Genomic DNA, 19,801 nt, shown 5'->3' on the forward strand with positions numbered 1-19,801 from the left:
TCCCTGGCTACCGCACTGCTGATCTGGTTTGACCCGGCTTGTTCCTGACTACGATCCTGCCTGCACCTAGTACCCGATTTGATCTACCGTGTATGACCCTGCCTGCCTGACCCTGCTGCTTGTCGTTGTCGTCTGCACCTGCTGCCATCTGCTAGTCTCCTGCGGAAGCTTTCCTGTGTCTCTTCAGCACGACCGGACCCGCTACCCTGCTACCACCAAAGACTTTCTGGCACTCGTGCGACTCTGTACTTAGGTGCCTCCTGTTTGCTCTATCAGGGGCCCTAAGTCAGAGTGGTAAGAGAGGCCTTGCTCGTCCATTCAGGCTCTTCTACCAGGTACGTGATATGCTGACATGCAATAATGAAGGATACAAGTATTTATTCAAAGCAATCCATCCATCCATCCATCCATGTCTCTATTTTTATTTTGTTGGGAAATCACAATCTGTGGTCTCATCACCATGATAAAACTTGGACCGCAGACCACCGGAGGGGAGCAGGATCCTGTTACGTCATCCAAAATGCTTTCAGTGACCCTAATCCTCAGCCTCGCTGTCCTGACCACATCCATGCCCATTGATGACCCAGAAGATGGGGGGAACCACTAGGTGGTCCTGGTGGCCAGCTCCAATTGCTGGTGCAACTTAAGACATCAGGCTGATGTGTGCCACACTTATCAAAATTGTCAAAAAGAAAGGTACCCCCTGAAGAGCAGATTGTGGTGGTGATGCATGACGATATGGCAGATAAAAGAGAATCCAACCAAAGAAATCATTATTGACCGAACCAACAGAAAAGATGTGGGAGTGCTGAAGGACTACACAAAGAAGTTAATCACTCCTGACAACTTCCTGGCGGTGGTTTTGAGAGGTGACGCAGAGGATGTGAAGGGAAAATGATCTGGAAAGGCGATTAAGAGTAGATCTAAGAACCGTATCTTTATGTACTTCACTAATTACGGAGCTGGCCTTTCCCAGTGATGACCTCCACTTCAGGGAACTGAACAAGACCATTCAGTACATATATGACAACAAGTAGTACAAAAAGGTCGAGGCCTGTGAATCGTGCTCCCTGATGAATCACCTACCCAACAACATTGACGTTTATTCCGCCACAGTCCCCAACCCTTACGAGTCCGCTTATGCTTTTCATTATGGCAAGTAACAACACACAAACCTCTGCTATCTTTACAGTGCCAGCTGGATAGAGGACTCAGACGTGCATGATCTGTCCAAGGAGACACTACACAAACCATACCAGTCATGTCATGCAGTATGGAAACCGGACTATTTCCAAGATTAAGGTGAGCCAGTTCCAGGGTACAGCTACAACAATGGCCCCTCACATTGACCCTGGAGCAGGTACACAATATGGACCTGATCCCCAGCCCAAATGGTTCCCTTAGCCATCCTAAAGAGGAATTCCTGGCTACCAATGATGCTGTTGAGGCCCAGGATGTACTGACCAGGATAAAGGCCCTAAAGGAGGCCAAAGCCTTGAAAAAGGAATTGGTAAACCTGTATACTCTGTTAGATATGTTCTAATGTTACTATTTAAAAGGCTCTCCAGGTTGGGCGTTTCCTTGGAGGGCATTTTTTTTTTTTTTGTGAAAACAGCATAAAGGGTGTGCACTGCAAGTACACAATTACCTGGCGAAGGATCAGAACTGCAACAAATTCAACCAGTGTGGTACTTGTATGACATTTGGACAATGGTTCTACCTGTCCAACTACACTCTGTGGAAGGTTGGAGATTACAGCATGTCAAGGGGAGGGAGCAGATGATGAAGAGAAAGCCTCCATATATTCAGACGTGAGCAGCACTCAGACCCAAAAACTGTCTAACAAAACCAAAGAAACATTTGCCCGTGGGACTTTTGAAAGAGTGGTGCTCACTAACAAAGTTATATAAAAGTAAAAATTGTATTAGAATTTAACAAAGAAAATCTGTACAAGTAACAGTATATATCTGCATATAAAAAAAAGCAGAATAAAATTGAATTGTTCACCAAAGTACAGTCTGCATATCAGCCTAATTAATAAAACACTGTTGTATTGCTGAAGCTGCAGTTTCTATGCTCTCTTTACATCAATTTTAAAAAACACAAAAACCCCCAGCATAGGGGTTTGCCAAATATTCAAAAGGTCAGGCATGTTGTTAAATTTTAATAAAATTTGTACTTATATAACCTTGTTGTACCTATTACTGTGCACCACTCTTTCCCACAAACAAATGTTTTTGGTTTTGTTAGAGAGCAGATGATGACTGAGATCTACAAGAATGGAACAAATCAGCTGTGGTATGATGGCTACAGAAAACCTACATACCTACACTGGAGGCCTATATGCCGAGTACCAGCCAAAAGTGCCACGAAGAATCATATAAGGGCATTTTTCAGAACACACACTTCTAGATGGCTTTACTGAGGCTGAAGCTCTGCAAAAGTTCAGTCTCCTACTGTACGTCAAGGCTGCGTGTCGTGTCAGAGACCACCATCCAGTGGAGTCATGCAATATCTGGTATGACCAAATTGCTTACTGTATTTATTCTCTGAAAGATCTCCTACGAGATAGTAGCCGGCGGTGTTCCTATGGAGCAGTGGAGGTGTATGCTCGCATGTTAACCCCCATGTAAGTGGGTTAGAGGCTCTGTCAGGCCAAACACGAGAGTGAGAGGCCTTAACAGCTGGCGAGTTTGAATCTCAGCAGGGAGTGGATTCACGTCACAGAGGTGTGGTGGATGTTTGAAAACACAGCTGAGCAGTTTTGGAGTCACCCTCACTCTTTTTGACTTTCTTCAAATATTTTCACGATTATTTTTCATGATTGATTTCTGGACTTTATAGACATTTACTGTGTTCAATTTTTATTATATATTTTGTCTTGGATTTATATATTTGTATATCACTTTCACTGAGTGTTATAATTTATATTAGCTCATATTGAATTCATTGAATAATTTTATTCAATATTAATTTTTACTTTTTGGGATATTTAGCAATATATGTTTTTTTCACTTTTTTTCTAGTCACGTCTGTATTCAGCTCACTGGCTGGATAAGAGTGTCTGGCATCTCCCCACCTGGGGATTAGCACCACTATTTCATCCATAATTTATGACCAGTACCTGTTTTGTTTTCCTTTTTAGCAGATGCAGGTTACCCACAGCTGACATATACACCACACTACGCCCAAAGTCTATTTTTAATCCAACATATAACAAGGGTCCCTACCTACAGACCTTTTACCAGGTAGTCTACTCAAACCTCATCATCAACATGTGCAGTACTGCTTCAAAGCACACTTATATCAAATTAAACCTTCCCCCACTGGAACGTAAGGCCTTAGAGCAGCTGAGTCCATTGTCATCAAACCTGCAGACAAAGGGGGCAGTACAGTCAGTCATTCAGGAGAAGGATGATTACATCCTCGAATCACGAAGACTGCTCTCAGACACCAACACCTATGCTACGCTCCCTAGTGACCCCACATTTGCACTTGAAGCCACTACACTTGTCAACAAAGCCTTTACTGATGAAATCTCCAAACCAGAAGCCGCGTTCTTTAAGAAAATTTTCTACAAAGTTCCATATTTCTACCACCTGCTGAAAATTCATAAAGATCTCACCCATCCTCCAGGTCGTCCAATAGTAGCTGCCATGGATAGCGTCACCAGTGGCTTTTTCATATACATTGATCAATTTCTCCAACCTTTGGCACAGAATCTCCCTTCCTACATATGCAATGGATCCCACCTACTTGAGATGCTGAAACCCTATTCATGGAATAAGAACTGTTGGTGGCTCTCCCTTGACGTGTCATCACTCTACACATCGATACCCCATGATGTAGGAGTAAGGGCTGTCGAACACTTCTTAGCCAACGACCCCCTCACCAATCCCTGGCAAGCCAACTTCATACTTGAAGCTTTGGTCTTCTGCTTCAAACACAACTACTTTGAGTCAGAAGGGACACACTAACTTCAGATTAATGGTACAGCCATGGGGGCAAACTTTGCCCCCAGTTACGCTAATCCCACTATGGGATATAGAAACATGTACCTCGCAGCTGACCACCCCTTTACTGCACATGTAATATATTACGGTCAATACAAATCGATAACAGTGATCATTTGGGATGGTACGTTTGATGACATTGTCGCCTTTGTACAGTATTGTAACACTAACACCTTGGGCCTATCTTTGGCCTAACTCTGCCATGACAATGAAACCCTATATGCAAAGAATTTTATCAAACCCACTGCAGGCAATTCCTTCATACATTACACCAGCTGCCACCATCCCAGATGGGTCAATATCATCCACCGCAGTCAGTTCTGCCGTCTCCGGAGGAACTGCAGTAGAGACTCAGATTATGATTTCCATGGCCAACTTTTGTCTAGGAAATTTCAAGACAAAAGGATACCCTGCTCCACTCATAGACACAGCTTTTAACAACTATCGCAGGCTTCCTACCAGTCGTAATAACTCCTCACCTGTCGTCAAGCAACACATTTTATTACACAGTTCCATGATAAACATAGGAAAATGGAAAAAATACTGGACTCACATTATTCTTTTAGAAGATCCCCACTTGAAAACTACAGCTGGTATCAAACCGAAAGGGACATATAGAAAATCTAGAAACATTAAGAGCAAAATCACACCTAGCAGAATTAAGTCAGTTGAACTGACCTCATCACAAGAATGTATCAATGCAAAAAACCCCTCTGCCTTACTTGTCTTTTCGTACGCATGTCCTACCTCTCTTTTTTTAAAATATCAGTTTATATTATTAGTATATAGAATGTACTAATGTTTTTATATATTATACATTTTTATTTTTTTTCTATTTTTATCTTATACACACACACACACACACACACACACATTTAAGTGTTCATTATTTTACCTTTTAGTGCAGTCAAATTTATTAGCAATGTAACAGTAGTGACCACCTGTACACTATAGTTTTGTTTTCTTTCACACTCTCTTCCATTAGTGCTCCCCTCCCCCCCATAGTACTCCTGTGCATTGTTCTTGGCCATTATCAGCACTGTGTGGTTTTTAGCTAGCGCTGGGTCTTGTAGTCCCACGGCACCGGCATATAAAAATAGTACACTGCTGACACTCCCCCCTCAGGCCTATTGAAGGAGCAGTAGCTCAAAGCACGTAGCCTATCCACTACGAGTCTTTCCTCTCGGTGGAAGCCCTCCCCCGGAAGTGTACCCGGAAAGTATCAGATGACCCGTGACGTCACGCACGCCCTTTGTGCGCTCCACGCCGGCCCCAGCTTCTGATGCCAGGCAGGGTCTGTATGCTCAGACGGGGATCTGTGTTGTGTGGACAGTGAGAGAATAATGTAAGCACTCTCTTTTACAGAATAGTTTAGTACACTCTAAGGGCTGTGGGAGCAGCCAAGTAAATCCCACACATTTCTGAGATTCCTTAGACTGTATACAAGATTTATATCTTGCTGTGTGTGTCCAGCGGTATTGCGGGCTGTAATAACTTTGGCAGTTGGTTTTATATTCTCTATAATAAGCTTTTCACCTCCAATCAAGGATCTTGCTCTAGGTATTAGGTTACCATGGGGTATGCATTCTTGACATCTGGTGGGAGATTAGAGTCTGCATGTTTTGTGGTTTTTACCTGGGTCTGTATTGGAGAATTTGAGGCTCCTTTGATAATTTGCCAGAATGCTGGTTGATTTCTAAAGACACACAATGGAAAGAGATACATTGCATATATTCTACATCTGCGATGGGGAGACTTATTGGTTCCTACCTACCAAGCCTAAAGGTTTCCCCTCACTCGCTCTGGGTGTTGGATAACCATTGTTTCTGTAAAGGGATTTTTTAATAGGTTGAGCTTTACAGATTGTGATCAACTTTTTGGGTGATATATACAGTATATGAATGGGAAAGTCTGTCTTCCACTATTCTGCATTGTATATATTCTGCGCCCTGGTTTGTACTGAACACCACAGACTTGTCCTGTATGTCCTATGTATATTCCATACCCCCTGGGCTCTACATTGATAGTCAGGGGGGGGGGGGGGGGGGGGGGGGGATGGTGAATACAATGCTGCATTCCTTACCATTTACTTTACCAGTTTTGGAGACTGGATGAATATTGTCCTAGTTAAGGACTGTTTCACGTAAGCGGGGCAAACTACTACTCTATTTAGATGGATATTTGGGTGTGTAGTATAATGAAGGTCCATAATAGTTATAATAAAACCCTGTGTACCTTTAATATATCAGAACCTGGACATGTGTCCTGGGGTGTGGAGTGTCTGATGGCACAGAGTATTAAACATTAATATTTTATTGGGCGGTGTCCTTAGACATGGCCATGAGACATCCTAAGACCTGGGAGACTAAGCTTCCAGTGCCTGTATCATGTCATTTCACTCCATTGGTGATCAGTGATGGAGCAATTCCTGACACCAACACTAATAAGAGATTTTTTTCTATCCCATTGTATTAAATTATAAGGAAGCCATGGTTGTTACCAAAGAGGTGATGTCACCTATTCCACATTGGAGCTCCTGTACACGATATGATGGTGAGAAGTAGAGGGGGAAGGGATCAATGAGCAACGGGGTGGACAATTAGGAGCACACAGGGGGTAATGAGCCCATCACCCAGCTGATGACAAAACCCATCAAAATACGGGAAGAGCCTGCAGTGCGTATGCTGATGACGATGCTTTGTATTTACTGCTTGAAAAGGCCAATGAGACCAAAAAATTTACTTCATTTCTGGTTTACAGTTTTAAGAATTACTCTGACCAGAATGTAAAGGAAATTGTATACTGAAGGCATTGCTGCACTGTTATTGCAAAAATACAAGAGGGAGCAGAGAAAAAAAAAAAAAAAATCTATCCTTCAATCCCCAACTTCATACAAGGTGGATTGCTTTTTGAGGCTGAACCCTCAACCAAATTAGTTTGCACAGCCCATAGAGCTCTATACACACGCTGGGTGATGGTTACATTCACATACCAGAACATTTCTCTCAGGATCTCCTTCCAAATACAACTTTTGTATCAGCGGCTCCCTACACAGAACACTGGACTTTATGGATCTTCTCTTATTTCTAGAAGCTCAGAAGAGACAACCAAATCCGATTTATGAATGATTTCCCTGGACTGAGCTCTGTCTCTGATATAAAAATCTCCCTGTACTGACATACAAGTTGGTTCTCCCCCTATACTGAGATAAAAGTCATCTCTGTCCTTCTCTATCTCTGTGCTGATATATCAATCAAGATTATTTCCCTACAAGGAGCTTCAATGTCCCCCTCCAGCACACCACCCTCTCCCAACACACAAATGGCTGACTGCTTCTCCCCTCCACCCAGATATAGTCAGCACTGACCCAGCCCACTCATCACATGACCAACACCAGCCAATAAATGTGCTCCAGCTCTTTCCACTCACATGACCTCTCCCATTAACTATTCATACTGAGCTATATAGCTCCTCCCTTTCACAGATTAACCCTTTTATGTCATTCTCTCTTGGATGATTTATAAAATGTTAATCTAAGAAAACTGCCGCCCCCCCATATATACACGGCCCCAGTCAGAGTTCTGTGAATGAAGAGACAAGTACGGAAAGCCTTTTCAGATGACGGCTTGTAGTTCTCAATGAAATATGAGGGGGGCGCTGGTGAGCATCCTTGTAGTTCATTGATTCTTCCTGGAATGAAGTAACTGCCTGTATTGGAGGTACGGGGGAGACATCTACACTGACAGTCTGCAGGAGCCTGACATTGTACCGGAGATCTGATGATCTTACGTGTAATGCTGTATCCTAAGAAAAAAAATATATAAATGCACTTTTTTACTATTTTTTTTTCTTAAAGATTAACTTATCCTTTAATCATGTGAATTTCCCTGCAAGTATCTTAGATCGTTTTTTTCTGTTATTACATTACTTCTGTGAAACACTGTGTGCCAATTCAGAACCCAAATTCATGTTATTCTGGCGAGCAAAACTTCCTGCGGATTTTTTATTGTCAACCAATTCATGAGAATCATGGACAACTTTCCACCATCCACAAAAAAACATGCCTCTTCCCCCCATTACTTCCAGTATGATCGGGGTAATGGGTTGTAGATCGGGACAAATACATGAAGACGGCAAATCTAGAAGTTTAGAGTAAGTTGGCTGGTTGGACTCCTGGATTATCCTCAGTGTTCTATTCTGTGATCCTGTGTGGGGGGGAAGGTTTGTATGTCACACCTGGTACGGGTGGGGTGATCCACATTCATTAATCAGATAGACCTTCCTCAAGTGTGTCAGCCCCTCTGGTGATCTTCTACATCTCAGAGAAATAAAACATGGAGAGGATTTTACAGCATTTTAGTGAGGAACAGAAGAGTTTTCAGAATTGTAAATTACTGCAAATCCCTTCCAGGTCAGACCCGGTGTATGGGGTGTGAGATGCCCGCCAGTGACCCTGCAGAGACCCCCCATCTCTCTCTGCAGACACAGAGGGATTCACTAAAACTGGAGCATGCAAAATCTAGTGCAGCTCTGCATAGAAACCAATCGGCTTCTAGGATTTTTTTTGTCAAAGCTTTAAATTGAACAAGCTGAAGTTGGAAGCTGATTGGCTACCATGCACAGCTTCTCCAGATTTTGTACTCTTCAGTTTTAGTAAAACAACAGATGGGGGTTATTTACGAAAGGCAAATCTACTTTGCACTACAAGTGCACTTGTAAGTGCAATTGCTGTGGATCTGAGGGGAAGATCAGAAATAAGGGGAAGGTCTGCTGTTTTTATCATCTAATCATGTACAAGCTAAAATGTTGTTTTTTTTATTTCCTTGCATGTCCCCCTCAGATCTACAGCGACTGAACTTCCAAGTGTACTTGTAGTGCAAAGTGGCTTTGCCTTTCGTAAATAATCCCTAGAGTGTGTGTATATATTTTTTTTACTCAAGCAACACAATATTAATCCTTGATCATTAAGAGTATTTTCACACGGCAGCACCTCATATTTTTGTGGAGCTTTTCAGCCACTAGTGGGGCTCTTTTTACCTCTAAAGAAATAAAAGGTAAAAAGTTTGGTTTTGCAGCACTTTCAAAGTTGTGCAGGGGCGTTTTGGGAGCACTAAATACAGCGCTCCCAAACCACCCCAAAGATGCTGCTTGCAGGACTTTTCCTAATGTCACACTGAAATGAATGGGAAGCAGTTTTCAGTCACTATTTAGGAGGCTTTTTCTAGCACTAAAACGTCTGAAAACCGCCCCAGTGTGAAAGAAAATAATCATCATTGGTCTGGTTCTTGGATGTATCTCCCTCCTCCACAGTGACAGTGTGCCCGGCGTGTACTATGACATCACTGACCAGACATGGAAGGGTGTGTTGGATGTCTAATAAGAGGTGCTGCTCCTCTTCTGCCTGGAAATGTGGCCTCCTGTCACTCCGACTCCTTTGGAGTTTCTGATCCAAAAAGTTTATAAAAAAAATAAATGCACATCTTTTTGTAGGTAAAACAAATGTGCATTTATATATATTTTTTTTTTTTAAATCGGATCCTGTAGCATTGCACCTTCCATCAGAATATCACGGGTGCAATACTAGGCTCCTGCAGACTGTCAGTGTGTATGTCTGCTTGTACCTCATATGGGCAGGCAATTACAGAATCACAGGAAGGATCAATGAACTACTAGAGCGCTCACTATCACCCTGTTAGTTCATTGAAAACTACAAGGCAACATCCGCAATGGATGACAGTAGTTGTAATTTTTTTTTCCCCATTCACTGAACTCTATAAATAAATGACGTGTCCGGGTGGGTGGAGCCCCGCTCAGCCACATTTTTTTAAATATTGTGACACTGGGTGCTGTGAATGAATGACAGCATGATTCGATTTTTCTTTATTTTGGATGATTGGGGATCGTATCACCACAGAGAGGTGCTGTGGATACGAGAATTAAGTATATAGTGCCACGTCCTGATATATTAGATTTTAAAGAATAAGTTTGCAAATTATGGACTTTATAGGCATAACACAGGTATGAATTAAAAGTAAATTACAAAAAAACATACAAGACAATTACATTTAAAAATCATTGGCTATTCACAAATATGCCTTGAAGCAAACAACAACACACCACCTACGTAACATATACAGTAATATACTGAAAATGAGGGACCAAACAGATCACTCTCCAATACTTGGTGAATTAGTGTATGAGTGAAAGAGGCGGAATGTCTTAATGTAGCTCCGCTCTACATGTTGCGCATATTCAAAAGACATTTCTTCAGGAGCTCATGGCGTGTTAGTTTTATAGTTAAAAAGAGAAAAAGCAGAGAATAAATTCGGCAGCACAGATGGGGATGAGGGGAGAAGTATCTTCACGTAGCTTCGAGATCAATCTGTGAGACCACATCACACAAAAAGCTTTAGGAGCGATTGATAGTGACTTGTAAATAAGCACTGATGGGCAACTAATGTGGCAATGCCTGGATTAATCAGGGGATCCCCCACTAATTATATAGCTAAATTGTCCATGTATACATAGTTCCCAAAGGGCATCCCGGGTGATAGAAGTCCCACTTATTACGCAGTGCCAAATTGTAAAAAGTGCTCTGGTAAGGAAGGGGGTCAAATCTTCTGGGGCTGAAGTGGTTAATCTGGCAGGTCCCAGGAGCTTCCATCTTCGCCCTCTCTTACTTCCATGTTCCGTCCCTTCAGCCGCTTGAATGGTCGGGCCGTGGTGATGTCACTCCCGAGCATGTGGTTGGTAGTCCCATCACAGCGACACAGATCGGGGGATGTAAATGTACATTGATCTGTGCATGCGTGGATCAGTGTACATGATGGCTCACAGGCAGGAAGGATTTATGACAGAAGAAACCGCTAGGGTCTCTTCTTTCATAAATACTACTGTATGTAACATCAATTATGTTTTTGAACTTTTTCTAGGTGGGAATTCCAGAAGACGCAGCAAAGAGGTGTGCTGTGCAGATCTCCAGTGCTCTGGATTTCATATCTGAGAAAGGTTTTGTACACATGGACCTTAAGCCAGAAAATGTTCTTGTTTTTGACCAGGACTGCTATTGTGTTAAGATCACGAACTTTGGACTCACTAAAGTCACAGGGACAGTTATTAGCAAGATGTGGAAGCAAATCCTACATGGCCCCAGAGATGTTTAACCTGACTATTTCAGATGGACTGGCTGTAGATGGCAGCCTTGATGTATTGGCATTTGGTGTTGTCATCTACTGACTAGTCACAAGAGAGTTTCAATGGTAGGTGGCCATGCTTGATGATGAAGCATATAAACAGTATGTTGACTGGCAAAATTATTTCCAGGAGGTTAATCCTCCAGAAACATGGGAAAAGGTTCCTGCTGGGATACAAAGAATGTTTATTGATCTTTTGGCAATTGATCACACCAAAAGAAGTAAAACTTTGGAAGTCTTGAAATACCTGAGTGAAAGCTGGAAAAAAGGAACTCCAGAGTCTACTTTAATACAAGAGGAGGGTGATTCCATTGAAAGGATTTCTTCAGTCCAGTCCGAGGTAACATTGGCTTCCCACCTGAACAAGTCACAGAGCAGTGTCTCCATCTCATCAACTATCAGCTCCTTGTCTTACCTTCTGACCACAAACCCCTCCGGATCTCAGTCTGAGATGATTCCAGAGCCACAAAAGGACAACATGTCAGAGGCCCCAATTATGTCTGATGACGAATTTTCCTTACATATTGGTGCCGAGGTAGATATTGGGTAACCAAGAATTGGTGAGTGAAAGAGTCTGAAACATCATCACGTATGATCAACTTTTCTCAGGTATGTGACTTTCTTGGGGAAATTATTTGATCATAATATTCTATATGTATTTTGTAGTCACACTAGCAGTTTTTCAATAAGTGTGTGGTCATTACTCTTATCTATATCCTTCACTAATATTCCTGTGTTACTAAAGGCATGGAATCTTCATGCAAAGCATATAGAAAGATTACTTTTTGGTGGAGTAAATCTTGAATCCCGTCATAAAGTGGTTGTAAACCCTCCAATACAACTTTTGCTCTTCGTAATATAGCACAGGCAGCTGATTTCTGCCTGTGAAAGTTCACTCACTGTTGTTGTTGCGATATAAACCGTCCTTCAATGTTCAGTGACGTCAGCCGCGCTTGTGCATTGTGTATAATGTATAACGGCACACAAAGTGCTCCGTTTGTCTCCTCTGCATGCCGGGTCATTATCGTACACTGAGAACGGCACAGAGGGAAGCCTCGCGGTGCTGCACTCTGACCCTCTCCTTCCTGGTTCTCCCCCTTGTGACAGTATAAGACGTCACACAGGGGAGTGAATCAGAGCAGCATAGAGAGGTTGAAAAGAAGCAGCTGTTCTAATACCCGGAGACATCGAATCCTCTCTCAAAGAATATAGCAAATGTAAGTGAACTATTTTATTTAAAAACGAGTATGATGTTTAACCTATCTTGTTAATAGTATCTTTACTTCTTTTAATTGAGAGAAAAAATGTATAATACAATTTGTCACAAAATATAATAAATTAAAAAATCAAGTGTGATATAATAAATCAATTGACATATTAAATTACATTTTTAAAATGTAATCTTTTTTAATGAATAAAATTATATGTATTTATTAATAAAAAATATAGATCATAACTATATTAAAAAAAACCTTAAAACATAATTATTTAACATTATTAATACATCTATTTTTACAAAAAAAAGGAAATTAAAATATATATTTTTTTTTTCAAGGTAAGTGTCACATAATGTGCTATTATGTGATGCATAATAGAACATTATGTAATTTTCTTAAAAGTGAAAATGTATTTATTTTTGGATATTATTTTAACAATGCAGTATGGAAGCTGACATAAGCAGTTGTTTCACAATTAAAGAAAAAATATTTATTTGGAGGTCGTATTGTTCCACAGCTAGCAGATGTTGTCTGTATGGCTCTACCACAATGTCTCCACCATATCACTGTATCTACTATTATCTCCAGTCGACCAACCTTCATGAACTTTTGACATATTTAAATTTTCTCTGTACACTCCTTGTAAAACACTCTAATCAACCTATTATTAAAAAAAAAAAAAAAAAACGATAATATCAATGTCCAGTACTCTTTTATAATATTTTTTTTATTGTTATTTTTTAATTTGAAATATGCCTACACACGTAATACACGTATAATTATATTTTTGAAGACAGAAAGGTTTACATTCCTTAGATTGAGTCTTTTATTTTTTTTAATCTGTTCAGCTCTTATTGTCTTTAGAAAAAAATGTTATCTCCTAGGCTGCCTTTTTATCAGTCTATTTGTTTTTTTTAGTGGTATAACAAAGGAGAAGGTTTCAAATGGGCTGCCTGTATTCTTCTGAGATATAGTGAAATTACATGGTCATCTAGTTCAATAAGTGATAATAATGTAATGATATGTACACACCCCTGGTTGCTAAATGACATATATATATTTAGTATTTTTTAATTCTTTTTCTCTTTCTTCCATCCCCCCCCCCCAATTCTATATCTATATACGACTGGGAGAGACCGGGACCGAGGAGCTCAAGAACACAGAGTTTAAGACTTTTTTTTTTTTTGTCGAAGTGGTGATCTGCCTGTGAAAACCTCAACGTGGTCTGTCTATTTGAAATACCTTGGAGGTACTGTTGCTGCTACTCTGGATAAAGGACCTTGGCTGGGTTATAGCCGCAGGCTTTTCTAAGCTTTCTTTCTGGTAAGCTTGCACTCTTTGTGGTGGAGGTGCACTAATCCCTTGGTGTATATTAGACCGCCCTGGTTTACCTCTTGGTGATTTATGGACTGACTCTATAAATATGGTGATAGAGAGATTATATATATAGCTAATATATATTCTGTTTTCCTTTTTATGTGTGCTGTGATCAAGACTATTCACCAAAAACATGTTAGCCACTGTATTTACTTGCTGTTATGCAATATCGAAGAATACCAAGTATGTATTCAAAGCAAACTCCCCCATGCATGTCTCCATTTTTATTTTGTTGAGAAGTCACAATCTGTGGTCTCATCACCATGATAAAACCTGGACCGCAGACCTCTGGAGGGGAGCAGGGTCCTGTTACTTCATCCAAGATGCTTCCAGCGACACTAATCCTCAGCCTCACTGTCCTGGCCACATCCATGGCCATCAATGACCCAGAAGATAAAGGGAAGCACTAGGTGGTCCTGGTGGCCGGCTCCAATGGCTGGTACAACTATAGACATCAGGCTGAAGTGTGCCACGCTTATCAAATTGTCAAGCAGAAAGGCATCCCTAAAGAGCAGATCGTAGTGATAGTGTATGACGATACCCCAGATACAGAAGAGAATACAGCTAAAGGAATCATAAACTGGAACAGAAGAGGCGTGTATGCGGGAGTGCTGAAGGACTACAGAAATAAGTTCCTCACTCCCGACAACTTTCTGGTTCTGAGAGGTGACGCAGAGGTGGTGAAGGGAAAAGGATCTCGACAGGTAATTAAGAGTAAACCTAAGAACCAAATCTTTATGTACTTCACTAGTTACAGAGCTCCAGATCTGCTGGCCTTTCCCAGTGATGACCTCCACTTCAAGGAACTGAACAAGACTATTCAGTACATGTATGACAAGAAGTACTATACATCGAGGCCTGTGAATTGGGCTCCCTCATAAGTCACGTACCCAACAACACTGACATTTACTCCACCACAGTCACCAACCCCCACAAGTCCTCTTACGCCTGTTATTATGGCGAGAAGCAAGACACAAACCTCAGCTGGATAGAGGACTAAGAAGTGGAGGATCTATCCAATAACACTTACACAAACAGTTTTTACTGTTGAAGCAACACACCAAGACCAGTCATGTGATGCAGTATGAGAACCACACTATTTCCAAGATGAAGGTGAGCCAGTTCCAGGGTAGAGCTAAAACAGTGGCCCCTCACATGCTACCACTAAGGCTGTTGCTGAAACTTGTCAGCTAATTTGTTTATCACTTCATGAGACCCGGGATGTACTGACCAGGATAAAGGCCCTACAGAAAGCCAAAGCCTTGCTAAAAGGAATTGGTAAATCTGTATTCTCTGTGTGATATGTTCTAATGTTAATATTTAAAGGCTCGCTAGGTTGGTTGTTTCCTTGGAGGGTATTTTTGTATGCTGTTTTGAAAGAAAAAAAATGAAAACCAAAAAAAAAAAAAAAAGTGTGTGTTTATGCAGGAGGGTAGAAGGTCATGGGGAAGGGTATGGAGGCAGGGTGTTGAGGTGCATACATTTGAAAAGAAAAATGAGAAAGCCTCATTCAAATAATAAAAAAAAAAAAAAAATTACCTCAGTGTAAACTTTCCACCTATAGAATATTGTTTCAAAGGAAAGTGTCATGTTGCTGCAAATGCTGAGAGATTAACCAAAGCAAATCAAAACTGTAGGAAATATTTGTTGTTGGTAACAGAATAATATGCTATCTGATGGATTACTGAGAGTTCCATAGACACTACCAATAAATTCCCTTGATCCTATGGCACAATTTTCAGGGGGATGATTGATTTCTGTAGCTGTCAGGAACAAGTACACTTATCTCCTGTATGAACTGAGGTGGCAATTCTGTGGACACTCTATCCTCTGTGCTGGTTCATCTTGCTAGAAATCTGTCCGCTGTGTGGCCAACCATGTCATAGCAACAGATCTTTATCCGTGGCCCCATTCTTCTTCTGGATGGGATATTCACTAGTCTAGCATAGGGGCGATAGGGGTGGTGGCTGATATAGTCTAAAAAATGTTGATGCACATGGACAATGTCAGCTAGCATGCCCACCCTTGTAGTTTACTTTCAGCTGTCGCAAACAAAAAGTGAATGGGGTGGAGGAGGTTGCTAGAAAAATGCTGGACTTGGTTACAGCAACCAGAGAGCTCTGTGACGGTGTTAATACATTACAAGCTTTGTGCTGATGAGGAGATGAACATCAGTCTATAATCATAGAATTTCTCCTCATGCGTATTGAGATCATTATACATTGCCCAGAACTGGCCTAGAGGTTCTCTATTTGCATTACCAGGATGGGCCCGGTATCTGGGCTTGCTTTCTCTCTCTTCTTCCTCCAGCATTAATAATGCAGCTGCTGCACATGCCAGGAAACCGTCCTTGATAGACACGTTCACCAGTCTTGGAGAAACGCAGGGAAAGGCACACTAAAGAGCTTGAGAGAACACGCATACAGCAAAACCAGGAAGAGAAGGATCACTCTGATGATGTAAAAAAAAAATAAAAATAAAACTGCTTTTCAATTGCCAATTGTCAGAACACTGAGCTCATAACGCCTGCACATAAAACAGAAAAACATTTTTGAAATGCTGAAAAAACAAATGCTAGAAAAACTGCATGAAAGTCACTCTGCTCAGGGGTGAATGCAGCCTAACATTTTGGAACTATAATCAGGAGGTTGAGTACCTGGGCTGGTTTTTATATTTTATGGACCATAAATATTTATACGTAAACTTTAAGGACATCGAAAAGATGAATCCATTTTCTTTTGTGTAAACCTTTAATAAATCCATGGTGTCAATGGAAAAAAACACAATATTGATAGTACCCATCTGTCCCTTAAATGTAAAATGAATAGAAACTAATGTCCAGCCCACGAATCAAGGCCTCACCTAGGGGTGTTTGCAGGTTAGACACTTGGAAGTTATATGCTTCCATGTCACAGGCATTAAACTCAGCACAGACTGACACGTTAGTACATTGTGAAGGTGACAGGGAGACCCGAGGAAGCAAGGAGGCTGCACTCTCAAAGAGTGGATCGAGTTTTCTGATGTGAATAAGGAGCAATGTATGCCAGGGCTCACGGTGAGGAAGGATCAAACCCACGACATGAAGGAGATGGTGGCCAAGGTAAGCGGATTACCGGTACCTGCAGAAGGAGAGGAGGATTATCATTTAGGGTGCTCATATCTGCTCTGGTCCACCTTTCTGGTCTTATTCAGATCTTGTATTTCTCTCCTCCTGTTCCAAGCATGCTCGAATTCCAAACCTCACTTTTAGAACTGATTAATCCATTTTTAAGGTCATTAAAAGCTACCTTAAGAGCAAAACAACAAGCAAATACCTAAAACACGTGAAAAACTTTTTCAATACTGAATGTTTTCTATGCAAATCACCAATGATATACCAAAGAAAATGAGAAGCATATCCAACGATTGTCGGTAAAAGGATTGAATCCTTGATGATCATCTCCAGAACTCCTGCCACATGCCACAGGCTTCTGGAGGCAGCAAAGAAGTCCTTTCCCTTCCCGTCTTTCAGGACAGCCACATTGAGAGACCTTGGCTCCTCCTCTTCCTGGGAAACACTGCGCCAGCCCCCATAAATTTTCACCTCCCCCTGCCAGCCTCAGTTGTTTGCGTTTCCCCTGGGTGGGGAGACACTGCGTCTGGAACCAGGCCTAAGCAGTCAGGGAGACTGGGGGCTATATTATTAAAATCCCTAACTAAAGAGACAGGGGTCTCTGGGTCAGCGGCAGGCTACATACCGGCCGCATCTCGTCCGCCTCCTCCACTTTACCGAGAGCTGGTGGAAGATTGGGGGGCCCTCTTTCACAGCCACAGGGCTGTTAGCAGGATACACCTCTGTTCCCCCTGTACAGGGTACAGGCCGCAGTGGAGCCGAGCGGGCCGGACGGCGGGTGACGTCATTTCCGGCGGGGTGGCGGAAGTGTGTCCTTTGACCCGCGGCTTCCGGTTCCGGGTCGTGCGGCGCTGATAGAGGGCCGGGCACAGGCTGGAGAGGAGTTGTTCACTGCACAGGCAGTGTAAAGACTCCACAGGCCGCCCACCAGCATGTCGGAAGCAGATGCTCAGACGGCGCTCAGCGATGCCAGCTCCAGCCAGCCTAAGGTAAGGGTACCCTGGGGAAGGGTTCCCCCTCTACCTAGGCTTCCCATCCCCCCTTAGGGTTCCTGTATGGGGGGGGTGGGGAAGAAACCCCTCTAGGTGGGCAGAGGGGGGGAGACCAGGTCCCTCAGTAAAGGAGGGACTTAAATCTCCCCAGGATTGTATTGCTGTGTCAGGCTGTGTGGGAATATTGATTGGTATTTGGTTTTTTTTTTTCTATGTTTTTCAGAAAGCTTCTGAGAAAAAGCCCCCACATAGCTCTAAGAGAAAGTGTGCCTCCTGTAGGGACACCCTGGGGGAGGCTTGGAAAAAGGTCTTATGTAAAAACTGTATAGATGCTCTTGTTGACGAAAGAACTTCTGAACAGGAGTCAGGGTTAGCAGCATCAGTTAAGGAATTATCTTCAACCTTCCAATCATTTAAGACCCTGTTTGAAGGGTTACAGGTTCCCCCTAAACCCTCACCTGCATCGCAGAATACAATCCCATGTTTAGCACAGGACTCTGCATCTTCCCAACCAGGGACCGCCACCTCAGCTGAAGTGGCAGGCACTTCCAGAGAGGAAGCAAGGGAGGAACCTGACAGTGCTACCTCCAGGTCTCAGGACGACTCGGAGGAGGAGAGTAGGGAGGGGGAGTGCAGGAAGCCCTCAAGGTACAAGTTGTCCCTTGATGAGGTAGAGGACCTCTTAGGGGCTATCCACACTACCCTGGGTATCCAGGAGGCTAAAAAGACCCTATCTCTCCATGACCAAATGTATAGGGGCTTGAAAGAAAAGAAAGGTATTTCCTGTTCATGTGGTCCTAGTAGAAACGGTCAAAAAAGAATGGCAGGATCCCGAACGAAAACCCTTCTTTTCTGGGGCCCTAAAAAGAAGATTCCCTTTTTCGGACGATCCTGCCTCAGTCTGGAACAAAAACCCCAGATTGGACGCAGCATTCTCGCAGGTGTCCAGACACACAGATCTGGCCTTCGAGGATCTGGGAGCACTGACAGATACCATGGACAAGAGAATAGATTCCCTGTTAAAAAAAAGACCTGGGAATCAACTCTAGGTAATCTGAAACCAGAGATGGCAGTCACGGTGGTGGCCCGAAACCTCGAGCACTGGCTTACGCAAATCCAGGCTCATATTGAGGCAGGTACAGATAAGGAGACTATTTTAGCGTCCTTTCCAACTATACTGAGAGGCGTAGCATACATAGCGGATGCTTCGGCAGAGTCAGTGCGCATGTCAGCCAGGACTGCGGCACTTGCCAACTCAGCCAGAAGAGCTCTCTGGCTCAAAACGTGGCCAGGCGACAATGCATCAAAGGTCAAGCTGTGTGGCATTCCGCTGACCGGTGATCTGCTCTTCGGCCCAGGTCTAGAGACAGTATTAAACCGTACCGCTGATAAAAAGAAAGCATTCCCAGTTAAACGGAAATCCCCAAATCAACCCAGGAAAGGGTTTCGTCCACAAAAGAGTAGGCCTCCCAAGTCACAGGGGAAAAAGACTTGGAGCCAAAGGGGTAAGGGCAAAGGAGGTGCGATTTTTCGCCCTCCTGAACAGCCCAATAAGACCCAGTGACTCAGGGGTCACAGTGGTGGGGAGATTGGGAGCCTTCCTTCCACAATGGGAAGTAATCTCCCCCAATCAATTTATACTGGGGATCATACGAAGGGGTATTGTCTGGAATTTACAAAGCCCCCTCCACGTCGAAGCTTAATAACGCTTCTCCCCAAGTGTTTGGCAAAAGCAGAGGCCCTCCTAGGGGCATTAAGGGAACTAGAACATCAGAACGTGGTGTGCAGAGTTCCAAAGGAAGAAGGGACAGGCTTTTATTCACACGTTTTCGTGGTGAGAAAGCCTTCGGGGAGTTACAGGTTAATTCTAAACCTGAAACCTCTGAACAAAGTGATT

At 42.6% G+C, this 19,801-nt stretch overlaps 2 pseudogenes; both read left to right on the forward strand.

Annotated features, from left to right (window-relative positions):
• The first annotated feature begins 460 nt into the window (after positions 1-460).
• On the forward strand, positions 461-1,404 carry LOC141128387 (legumain pseudogene; annotated as a pseudogene).
• A 12,719-nt stretch (positions 1,405-14,123) lies between these two features.
• Positions 14,124-15,468, forward strand: LOC141126548 (legumain pseudogene; annotated as a pseudogene).
• The last annotated feature ends 4,333 nt before the right edge of the window (positions 15,469-19,801 follow it).

The sequence above is a fragment of the Aquarana catesbeiana genome, linkage group LG01 (genome assembly GCF_042186555.1).
Source record: "Aquarana catesbeiana isolate 2022-GZ linkage group LG01, ASM4218655v1, whole genome shotgun sequence".
NCBI classification, from domain to species: Eukaryota; Metazoa; Chordata; class Amphibia; order Anura; family Ranidae; genus Aquarana; species Aquarana catesbeiana.